Consider the following 12447-nt stretch of genomic DNA (forward strand, 5'->3'; position numbering starts at 1 on the left):
CTGTAACTCTGAGAGTGTAGCCTACATATGGAACCATTTGATATTAAAAAGGTGTGTTTAACCACTTGAACCACAGCATCCCTATTCTGCTCACAACGCATCACATTGTGACGCGTTGTGAGCTTGTAGATCTGCTATTTTTGGTGACGAGAGTTGGCCGTATAGCTGGAAAAAGAACTCATCAAGTACGTGCAAATCAGGCCTGTTTTGCTAAGCATAGTGAAGTGATATTGATAGTGATATCGATGAATACCAAATATTATCAGATTATCCTGAGGCACCCCTGGACTGGCATCATGGCACCCTAAGGTGCCACGGCACCTACTTTGGGAAACCCTGCTCTAACGGACCAGAGTCGATGTGTTCTTTTTCCATCTACACCAACTCTCACTCTCTTCACCAACAATAGCAGATCTACAAGCTTGTCGATGGGGTATTTTTGGTGAAGGTTCCACCCAGAACAGGGATGGATGCTGGGGTTCAGGTGTTTAATGCTTTGCATGCATCCATATGATACTGCAGTGTGCATGCAGTACAGTCACCATCAAACATATATCCTCCAATCCACAGTCCTGCAGCTCTCTCTCTGCAGTCTGGCTGGAACGTGACATGCCTACTGCATACGCCTTATGTAAGACTGCAATGCACACACATGCACACGCGCATGCACAGTTTGCACACACATGCGCGCACGCACGCATACCGGTACACACGCACGCACGCACAAACAAGTGCACGCAGTCCTTTACACAACACCCTTACACTGGAGGCCATACAATATTGCTTCTATAGTCCTTATAGACCAAGATCGAGACAATATAGATTAAATATTTTAAATGCAGTGCGTAGATGTGAGATCTGTGGTGACCAGTGGTAGCTAGGCTTTGTGTTTTACATCACTGTTAAATATTTAGAAGACCTTAATACACTTCTGCATTCATCCTTTTAAAATAGCTGCTCTTGTGGATTGTAGGAAAACCTGTTGACTTAAAAGACACACACGCACGCACACACACATTGATTGATTGATGAGGAGTTTATTAGCAGTTTGCAATAGAAAAAAAGTAGCCTACAGTTTCATGACAGCACAAATCCCTGGTACAAGGTCAACTAAAAGGAGATCCTATGCTTTACGGCTTATTTACACAGGAACCGCTTTCTGTATCTCATATAACATTGAAAGACAGACGGATAGAAGTACTTTAGTACTACTACATAGTACTTTATCTAGGATAACATCAATTACAAAAGCAGAAAGCATGCACACACACACACACACACACACACACACACACACACACACACACACACACACACACACACGCACGCGCACACACACGCACACACATGTCTGATGACAGCATGATGTCTTGTCGGCCTCTTTCTCTCTCTCTCTCTCTCTCTGCATCTTTCTTACACTCTCTTTCCCCCTCTCTCCCTCTTTCTCCCTCTCTCTCTCCCCATCTCTTTCCCCCCTCCCTCCCTTTCTCACACTCTCTTTCTCTTTCTCCCTCTCTCTCTCTTTCTCTCTCTCTCTGCATCTCTCTCTCTCTCTCTCCCCATCTCTCCAGTCTCCATCTCTCTCCCCCCCCTCCCTCCTCTGTACTGTGGTTACCATGACAACCCCTGCATGGTTCGTGCCCTGGGCCTCGTCCAGAATGGATCCTTCACACACACAGCAAGGCGGAACGTGACGTCACCGCCCCGGCGGTGTCACGTGTCCTGCATAAAAAGGGCGGGCGGTGCGAGGGCTCGTCCACAAGCCAGCATCCTCCAAGCCAGAAAGGTAAGACACCGAACAGCACACCAACCCCGGATAAAACACGACGTTTAAAGAAAAATACACTTCATTTCAAAGACATTGTGTCATTTTTAACGACGTCAAACCCTCTTTTGTCTCTCTTCTCGTTGCCTTCCGCGAGAAAAGAAGCTAAAGTGGTGGGTGTGTATTAAGTGTAACGTCATGCGTATCGATATCTGCCCACTTTTCCCATTCATTTCTAATGTATTTTTGCATTCATTTATTACATAACGCATATAAGTGCCGTTGCAGCACTAATGTTGTAATACACGAACGCAATAATACATTGTAAATGTATGTATTAATATATAAAAGTATTATTATTATTTTTTTAAAGAAGGAAACGTTAAATAATGTTGAAAGTCATGTTCATGTTCGGGGTGATGATGCGCCCATGGTTGTGTAACACACGATGTGAGAGAGAGTGTGTTGTTGCGTCATCTATTCCAGTTCCAACCACGCACACGCATGCACGCAAACTATACAACGGTTGGAGGCATTTTTTATGGAGTAAAATTATAATAAAGCCTTTTATGGGGTATAATTCTAGCTGGGTGAATGTTAGTTGATTCATTCATTCGCAGCTCGGGTTCAGTGGGCTGAGGAAGAGTAGAGGAGGAGGAGAGAGAGAGAGGAGGGGATGTAACGTGACCCGATGCTGCAGTTTGTACGGAAGTGCATTCATATGATATTAGCCTACACATAACCACCGTTTTTGCACGACATATTCGCTTGCATTGTGGTCTTAATCGTTGTAATTATGTAATATAAGCATTGGTCGAGTTCATCTATATTGAGACATCATACTATTCTGTAGGCAGCGTCAATTAAATGAGATATTTTGGGAGAATGTGGATTTGTTGGCTACATAAATATATGTGTTTAGGCATTAGTGTAGCCTTTAAATTGATGAGCAAATGTAAGAAGTGTAACAGACAAGACATGTATTTGTGAAGCTATAGGCTACGTGCCTCCCTCCATCGTCATCATGGAAGGTCTCCTTGCTACGTCATTGCTTTTCTGTAGCTAATGCCTTGTTTATTGCACCGTAGGTAATATTAATACGGTGCCGAAAACAGATTTTCGACAAGCGATACCTTATTACACCGGAATATATAGGATAGGCTAATTAAGCTTCAAGTTATGGTTTGGTCTTGCTATGGCTGTGAGACTGAGAATGATGAAATAACAGCTATTGTATTCATTCATTCATTCATTCATTCATTCATTCATTCAGTGAGTGCAGTGTTGGAGTAAATAGGATTTGAATGAGGATGAGTTGGAAGGGTTTATCTCTGAAGATGAAATGACAGTTTGTCTCCTGATGATGCAGTTGAAGGACACAGGACAAACTGTCCTCCGTGTCGCATGACTCTGCCGCAGTCTCTCTCATACCTGTTGAAGCCTTTAGAGCAACATAAGATGTAGGTCTGTCTGGTCATTAGAAAACAAGCATATTCAAAGGCACATTTAGAATAATGAGAAGTTCAGTTTTTCTTTTTCTTGTCTCAGCTGACGTGCAACAGGTTTCGAAAAGAGTAGTAATAAAGAATTAGTACGAGATTTGATTCTAAATACAGTCAGTATTCAATGGCTAACGTTAAGGTGAAAATATGTCCACAAATTATCCCTAAAATGTCATACAATCTGGTGACAAAACCTCGTAATTCACACAGTGGCCGTTGTGCTCCTGTCCTGCATGCGACACATCGATTGAATTCCCTCGGGCCTCAGTCAGTGCACTGTAAAATCCAGAGTGTTTCATGTGTGTAGCTCTGAGGGGGTACAAATGGAGGCCTTATGGACAGACACTCAGGACTTGTGCAGTGTAGGTGTGGCTGGATGCAGGCATCATGGATGGCTGCTCTCGTTTCACAGCTGAAGGTCATTGGTCCTGCTGTGAGGGAAGGTCGCAGCAGGGATGATGGAAGCTTTATCCTACAGCTCTGTTTGGTCCGGAAACGGCTCGGCAGTGAACCGAAGTAGAGCTGGACAGACAGACAGACAGACAGACAGACAGACAGAAACGATTTTAATAAAATACCATCTTCCTTGCGTTGAATGCTGGGGGAAGCTAAATAGTTAGCATGATGATGCCATATTTCACAGTAGCTTGTCACTACTAGCATGTTGTGTTATAGCCACAAATGCTTTAAGCACAGTGCATCGCATAGCTCACGATGATGTTGGAATTCAAATGTTGACTTGTTCTACTGCTGTGTTTACTGTACTAAGTGGGAGTGGATGAGAGACAGTGCTGGCTAAAGACGTAGAAGTGTGTGTGTGTGTGTGTGTGTGTGTGTGTGTGTGTGTGTGTGTGTGTGTGTGTGTGTGTGTGTGTGTGTGTGTGTGTGTGTGTGTGTGTGTGTGTGTGTGTGTGCGTGTGTGTGTGTGTACGTGCTACTGTACGTACATGCTCAGCGTGTTGTAGACTGTTATCCAATTACAGCTTCCTATCCCTCTTAACTCGGTCTTCTTAGCCCTGGGCTGACGCTACACACAGGGTTCATGCAGGCTACAACCATGCAATTCAACAAACACTCGCAACCTGTCCATCCATGCTGCTTTAATGCTTTATATGGCATTTACAGACCGATTTCCCGAGCGACACCCTGGAGAGTCCGCCGCCGCTATTAGCTGCGGTGTAAACACTCGTGTAAAGTAACTTATAGCCTACATTTACTTAAGTACAGTACTTTTACAGTAAGTACAATTTTGAGTATTTGTACTTTACTTGAGGGTTTCCCATTTTCAATAATTGTACTTCTACCCCACCTCTGGCTGCTGGTTGCACCGCAGGTTGCATCTACACAGGGAAGCGCTCAGGAATTCGGTCTATAGTGAGAGCATCGTGGGGATGATCCAACCGTCTGACAAAGTTTAATATTAAACAATAAAAAAAAAATGGATCTGACTATCTGGAGCATTGCAAATCGACTATTTTAGTATAAAATGCCCAAAATAGGAAGAAACTGGTATAAAGTATTATGTGTCGAGATGTGATCATCAAGCTAAAACAACTTGTCTGTTTAGATACAATGCATTCTTTATACGGCTAGTGGCTACGGAAACTCACCAATGTTAGTGTCCACTGGGTGTGGTGACTGGTGAGGCAAACACAAGTGTACATTTTAACAATACAAATGTGCACATACCTGGAGCTTGTCCTCTGTATTCATCCTAACTATTAGTAGCAGTGGTGTGATATTGATTTTAGAAGTGTGGGTCCTCTAAATTCATGACGTCATGCGCGCACGCTGTTTTTATTGTTAATTAGTGTGCATATGAGGCGGCGAGGCGCGCGCGCGTGCAGCAAAATAAGTCGGCATCTCACCCCTGATTAGTAGAAGGCAGCAGACCTTTCTCCCTGTCAAAGAGCCACATGAGAAATATGATATATATATATATATATATATATATATATATATATATATATATATATATATATATATATATATATATATATATATATATATAGATTTAGATTTGTTTTTGGCTTTTATGCCTTTATTGATAGGACAGTAGACTGACAGGAAATGGGGGGAGAGATGGGGTGCGACATGCGGCAAAGGTTGTCCGAATTGGGAATCGAACCGGTGACGCCGTCCGTCAGGCATCCATGCCTATGTGGCAATGCCTATGTGGTATGCGCCTGGACCAGTTGGCCAGCGGGCACCCAGAAATACTATCTTTAAGGACACTGTGATAAAAATGTATCATTTGTCACTCAGCCTGGCTTCTATTTTGTCTCCTGAGCTAAGATACAGAATCTTTATTGAACTCCCAAGGGAAATTATTGTTGTGAGATTCATCTGGCATATACTCATTATTGTTCTGATTGGTTCATCTGGCTTGCTTGCTTGAACTTATTATGTGATGTTTTTCCTGTCAGAGCCAGTTGAGTGTTCTGTTTGGTAATCTTATTCAGGATGTGTGTAAGACAGACGGAACTCCACAATGACTCGATATCCTGTTCATAACGGTCCCCTTTAGGCCAGCCACTGACTAAACGCATAGTAAGAAGGACAAAATGGCCTTGAGAGAACATTGGATTTATTGGACTTGAACTTGATCCTCTGCAGCTTTCTGGACACGACTCTGCTTCCTCTTATTGTATACATAAATGTTTGTGAGTACTGCTTTTTAAGCATTGTGTAACGTGAAGGCTGCTTTACCAATAACAATGACCTTCCTCCAAAGAGTGGGGGAAGAGTCTTAATTAGTGTAGGCCATGTTTGGTTGGAATCAACCTGCTTGTCAGACCGTAACGACATGACTGACCGGTAGCTGTCCATAGGATGACTGACTGTCCACAACCTGATGACACAAGCTCCTAGGGCTGTGGAAGCTGTGAACCTGTCTGTGAACCTGTGTGTGTGTGTGTGTGTGTGTGTGTGTGTGTGTGTGTGTGTGTGTGTGTGTGTGTGTGTGTGTGTGTGTGTGTGTGTGTGTGTGTGTGAGACCACAGTAGAGCAATCGCTCGTCTTCAATCGACTGCAGTTCAATACAGCTCCCCTATTACTAATTCATTTTTCCATATGTACGGTACGTGCGTTTCGGCACAGCACTGTTGAGTGACTCACACTGTTAGAGGCTCTCTTCTCTTGAGGGATATTGTGTTTTTTCCCAACCCTTTCCATGTGAGGAGTGAGGACCCCCAAATAACCATAGATCCTCTGGCTGTGCCAGCCTCCCTCCTCCTGGCATGTGAAAACTCTCACCAGCTGATTTCACTCATTAACACACCCTTCAACTAGAGAGGAACGATGCCAATTAGTGAAATGAGGTATTCTAATTGAAAGTGAGGAATTGAAACGATACGGAATCCATCAGCACGTAAATTATCGGACGGCTAAGGTGCCTGTGTGGTGTAATTCTCACTTATTGAAACTTGCTTCAGTTGAGGAGGGACTCACTGTGGGGCGGGACAAGCAGAATGAATAGAATGACTAATTGGCTGCCGGTTTTGCTGGCTGCATCTGGGCTCCCAGCCAATGAAATCCCAACAGTGGAAAACTACCACAATCGTGAGAGAGAGAGAGAGAGAGGGGGGGGGGGGGTCCTCAGAGTTACTACAGGGGGTCCTCCAAATCTTTGTGTGATTTTATCCTTTTTTTATATTAACCACCTTAGTGTCCTTATTCTGAACTTTAGCCAAAAATAGCAGATATACAAGCTCACAACGCTTATAGATCTGCTCGTAGATCAAGCTCAGATCAGCTATTTTTGGTAAAGAGGTTTGGTGTAGAGGGGGAAAAGAGCAGACTAAATGTAGTGACAGTTAAATATCCCTGCTGCATCTCTCTCTCTCAACTAAGGGGTCCTTGGCCTGAACCTTGAAGACCCCTGGTGTAGATGGAACAGGAAAAGGTCATTAGGTTTACGCAACTAGTAATAATATGTGTATGTCTTGTGTGACAGACAATTTTTGGTGTTGGCAGCCATCTTGGGGAAGTGAAATGCTGTGTCATTGCACATTGCAGTGCAAAGGGGAGGAGGTATCTCTCCTCTCCTCTCCTCTCCTCTTCTCCTCTCCTCTCCTCTCCTCTCCTCTCCTCTCCTCTCCTCTCCTCTCCTCTCCTCTCCTCTCCTCTCGGACCTCCATTATGTCTGAGAGAACAATTGGATTAGACATTGTCCATTGTCCAGTCTGGCTTATCACCCATTTCACCGTCTGTTGCGCTGCCTCTGACCGACCGACTGCTTTCCTTCCCGTTTTGTGCAGCCTGTGATCAACCTGTTGCTGCCTGCTTCTTCTTAACTGTCTGGAAGAGGCAAGCAGACAGATGAACAGTTGCACAGGCCTGGTGTAAGAGGCTAATCGGCAATACAAAAGGTCCTTCCAATCCTTGCATATAAAACAAATGAGACGCAACAGATTTCTGTTGTTTTTTGGGTCTGTTTCTGGCTGGCTGGGCATCAGTCACATGACATTAGTCATGTCCCCAGGGGGGAGTGACCCACATAGACACTGCCCCCATTGTGTGTGTGTGTGTGTGTGTGTGTGTGTGTGTGTGTGTGTGTGTGTGTGTGTGTGTGTGTGTGTGTGTGTGTGTGTGTGTGTGTGTGTGTGTGTGTGTGTAAAATAGGTCATAGCATGGGGCCTTTTTGGACCATATTGTTATCAGAAGACAAGTGAAAGACAACATTTTGCTGATATGTTGAACCAGTATAATTAGTGCGGTTGTTGTAGGCATTCGGTCTGAGATTATTCTGCCAGCAAAGCGAACCTGCTTTTTGTAAACTTTTGTACAAACGTAAAAGTGAAGCTTTGGGTCATGCTTCACTGACACTGTTGTCACTATTGTCACTGTTGTCATGCTTCACTTAGTCTAACCTAACGTGGACATTCTATGCCCCCGGCAAATCTCACCGGGTTAGCGAACGAATCGAGTCTTTAGAACGGCTCTTTGAAATGAGCGATGGGATCCGGTTCGCAGTATAGGTATTAGGCAGCCGTTCCTTTCTAATGAACAGTTGTGGAAAAAGTACAAACATTCTTTACTTGCAATGTAGATGTAAATAACTAAAGTAACGAAATAACTAAAATGAGACAGTCTTTTCAACGGCTCTTTGAAACGAACGGATCCCAGGGATCCTGGCTCACTTCAAAGAGCCATAAATCCCATCTCTAGTCCTCCGGCGCCTGGATGACTCCTGCTGCTGTCCGCTTTGAGTAAATGAGGAAGTTATCCGCGGTGGAAAACGAGTGATAAATCATAGCGATTTTATAATTATAATGGATAAGCCTAAACAAACCAGTTCACATGAACAATACTGATGTAAAATAAGATATCGGCTACACTTATTTTATATACAATTAAAATGTAATGAACCACAGTTATAGGGGGGCTAGCCCAGGCTTTATTTTTCTTCCGATCGCCAAAATAACCCTGGGTTTCCGAGGCTATGCTTCACTTGTCATCACAATATACAGTATATAATATAAATGGTAAGACGGAATTCAGTTCCCAGTGGATTCCTCGCGACTCGCATCAGTGCAACCACACTTGCAATTTCCCAGAATTGCACCTTTCTATTCAATTAGTCAATTCATTTTTAGCTTTTTTGACAGTGACACAAGGTTGCTCATGATGGAGGGGGCTTGCTTGACATGTAGATGGAGAGACAACGGGATTGTACTGTAAAAGAGGAGAGCATGAGATAGCTGAGTAAAAGAGTGACAGAAAGAAGAGGAGGCGGTCGAGGTGACTCATGGAAAGAAAAGAGACCAGGAGAGTAGAGGATGAGGAGATACAGCCTGGCCTGCTGAAGGATGGAGAGAGAGTGAACGAGGAAGAGAGGGGATGGATGGATGGATGGATGGATGGAGATGAGGAGAGCGGGAGAGGAGAGGAACAGATGGAGTGAGAGGAGAGGGGTGAGGAGGATGGATGGATTGGAGGATGTGTGAGAGAGAGAAGTGCGGAGTATGTTACACAATTTACCTTCAGTAGAAGAGCGTTCAATGTTTTATTTTCTATTTGATTTAGATTGAACTGTCATAATAAATGGAATATGTCAGTTCCCAAAGATTTATTCAGGGAGAGAGTGACATACAAGGAGGGAGAGAGAGAGAGAGAGAGAGAGAGAGAGAAAGAGAGAGAGAGAGAGAGAGAGAGAGAGAAAATGAAGAGGGAGAACCCATCTAGAGCCTCTCTCTTATTGGACAAACACTCTTGTCTGGTCAGCCAATCAGAGGAGAGGGCTATTTTCTCAGCACCAATAATTCACACTCTCAGTTCACATCCACTGTATAGACCTCTAAAATAGTGAATCTGTGAAGTGGTGAATGTGGAATCATGTGTAACCCACGGTGCCTGTGTAGCTGTCTGTCTGTCTGTCTGTCTGTCTGTCTGTCTGTCTGTCTGTCTGTCTGTCTGTCTGTCTGTCTGTCTGTCTGTCTGTCTGTCTGTCTGTCTGTCTGTCCGTCCGTCCACTGTCTCTTCTTGTAAAGGAGTGCCAGCAGATTGCAACATGCTGCTACAAAGCTGTTAACTAACTGTGCCACTCAACACAATACTGTGTGTGTGTGTTGTGTGTGTGTGTGTGTGTGTGTGTGTGTGTGTGTGTGTGTGTGTGTGTGTGTGTGTGTGTGTGTGTGTGTGTGTGTGTGTGTGTGTGTGTGTGTGTGTGTGTGTGTGTGTGTCGAGAAATGGTGTTGAATACCAGATCCATGTTGATTGGCTCACATACAAAGAAGCAACTCTATTGGCCATACAGCCCACGTTGTAACCAGGCAACAGGCCGTTGGAACAGGGTTGTGTCGACATGCACACGCACACACACACACACACACACACACACACACACACACACACACACACACACACACACACACACACACACACACACACACACACGCTGCAATATAACTCCCGATGACGGAGTCTTCATAAGGTTGCTGACACCAGCAGTGGCTGTCACACAATGAATGAGGTGTGTGCATACGTGCACGTACCCACAAACAGAAGGTGGCCATTCTTAGACGCACAGTTAAGGTGTGTGTGGGTGTGTGGCACACGCACGGACACACAGAGAGGGCAGCCATTTTCTGCCAACGCAAGGGCAAGAGCACTGTTGAGATGAAATGGAGAGATGCAAAGAGCCAAAGACACAGGGACAGGAAAGCCAGAGAGAGGGGCGGCAGTGGCTCGGGGGTAGAGAAACCGTCATTAGAACACAGAGGGTTCCCGAAGGGTTTCCAGTTCGATCCCGGGCTCCCCCAGAGTTAGTGTCGTAGAGTCCTTCAGCAAGACTCTGAACCTCTAGTTGCTCCCGGTGAGCAGGTTGGTGCCTTGCATGGTTTCCTCTGCCATCGGTGTATGAATGTGTGTGTGAATGCAATGCACAATCCATGTAAAACGCCTTGGATAAAGGTGCTATATAAATGCACCATTTACCATTTAGAAAGAGAAGATGGATGGAGAGAGAGAGACCTGCATGTGTAAAGGGGAGAGAGAGAGAGAGAACATTGCAGTTAATGTGTGAATGCAGGCAGACATACAGACAGCAGGGTCCAGAATACAAAACAGGCCAGGGATATGAGAGGACCATGGGGGCATGTCTGTCTGTCTGTCTGTCTGTCTGTCTGTCTGTCTGTCTGTCTGTCTGTCTGTCTGTCTGTCTCCAACTCTCCATGCCCTCTCATCACTTTCACTTCTTCTCTCTTAATGCTCCTGTCTCCCAGTTCTCTGTCTTGCACCCCGTCTGTCTGTCTGGCTGGCTGGCTGCTCTAGCCTGAAAGAAGACAGAAAATAGACGATCTACAAGCTCACAACGCTGTGCACTTGTAGATCTGTTATTTTCGGCTATACTCTGTATAAAGTAGAACCAACTAACCACAGCTTTGTGTCTCAATATTTTATTTATTAATCATTTCATGTTTTTACTTAGTATATACGGTAGATGTGGTTTTAGAGAGAACTCCTCGCTGGATGTGTGTCTCTGAATATATATTTATATTTTTTGCTAATTAATTCATTTTGAATTCTTTGATTAAAGATTACTTAAAGGGAAATCAAACTTGAACTATTTATTGCTGTGTTCTTAAAACCCCAGTGTGTATGCATGGCTAACATACTGTGGTGTAATGTAACTTGACATAACTGTTAATCCACGTGCATGCGTTTCATGCCTGCAAATATCTCCATCCATGCCCCCATCTTTTTAATTGGCTACACACTGGCTGCGTTGAAGTGATGTGCACCCGCTTCCAGACAGTCTGTTTACATTATGCAGCGAACTAGATAGCCTGCTAACGTTAGCTAGCCTAACGCCCACGACACGTCATCGTCAATGTGTACAAGTACAATGTGCAATTTAGAAACGGATGATTAACTTGTTAGTCCACCGCCAACTCAGACGACACGCTAGTTGACTACAAGGCCATTGACTGCTTGGGGCGGGCACTTTGCCGCCTAGCGACTCGCTTGGGCGCGCCTCGCGGGCATCACGAGGCCCCAAGGCCTTGCTGTCAGAGTGTCTGTCTTCCTTGTTGTCAAGTGATGGGGGCGTGGCGTGGCATCCCCGTGCTGTGGGGTAAATTGGGTAACCCTGACAGGCAGTAAGGTGAGGTTGTAAAACTAACTATATCGAGACCACGTGCACCACTGAAGCCAACCCAACTCTGTGTGTGTGTGTGTGTGTGTGTGTGAGTGTGTGTGTGTGTGTGTGTGTGTGTGTGTGTGACTGTGTGTGTGTGTGTGTGTGTGTGTGTGTGTGTGTGTGTGTGTGTGTGACTGTGTGTGTGTGTGTGTTAGCTGGTTTATCCTAATCTCGTTGCCCCGTTAGGTCTATTTAAAGGGTTCCCATAATGCCGTGCGGTATGTGTGGGATTGACTGACTGCCCCACAATTCTGCACACACATACAGCAGATTAGGAGATTACAGTAGTCTAAAATGACAGCCAAACAACTTCAAGGGTAATCCTCTGCGCCCTTGCTTACTGTATCTCTCTCTCACACATGCACTCACATACACACACACCTTTACCTGTTGTCTTACTATAGTGAGAAGCTTCCTTTGACAACTTTCATTCCTTAACCTCTAGGGCTGTCACAATATCGAAATTGACGTCCGATTTAGTGAATCGAAATCACAACCCGAATCGCGATTCACTTCCGCGCACGAAAATGTCAGTTGTG

General features: G+C 44.7%; 1 protein-coding gene across 1 annotated transcript in view; it reads left to right on the top strand.

The window, feature by feature from the left end:
* Window positions 1-1760: 1760 nt before the first annotated feature.
* The window catches only part of LOC308294647 (glyceraldehyde-3-phosphate dehydrogenase 2), a 23215-nt gene continuing 12528 nt past the window's right edge, over window positions 1761-12447 (top strand). The window contains exon 1 of the mRNA XM_080737407.1: window positions 1761-1786. The gene's annotated coding sequence lies outside the window, so the exon portion shown is untranslated. The remainder of the gene's footprint in view (window positions 1787-12447) is intronic.

This window comes from Nannobrachium achirus (assembly GCF_963921795.1).
Source record: "Nannobrachium achirus genome assembly, chromosome: 2".
NCBI lineage: Eukaryota > Metazoa > Chordata > Actinopteri > Myctophiformes > Myctophidae > Nannobrachium > Nannobrachium achirus.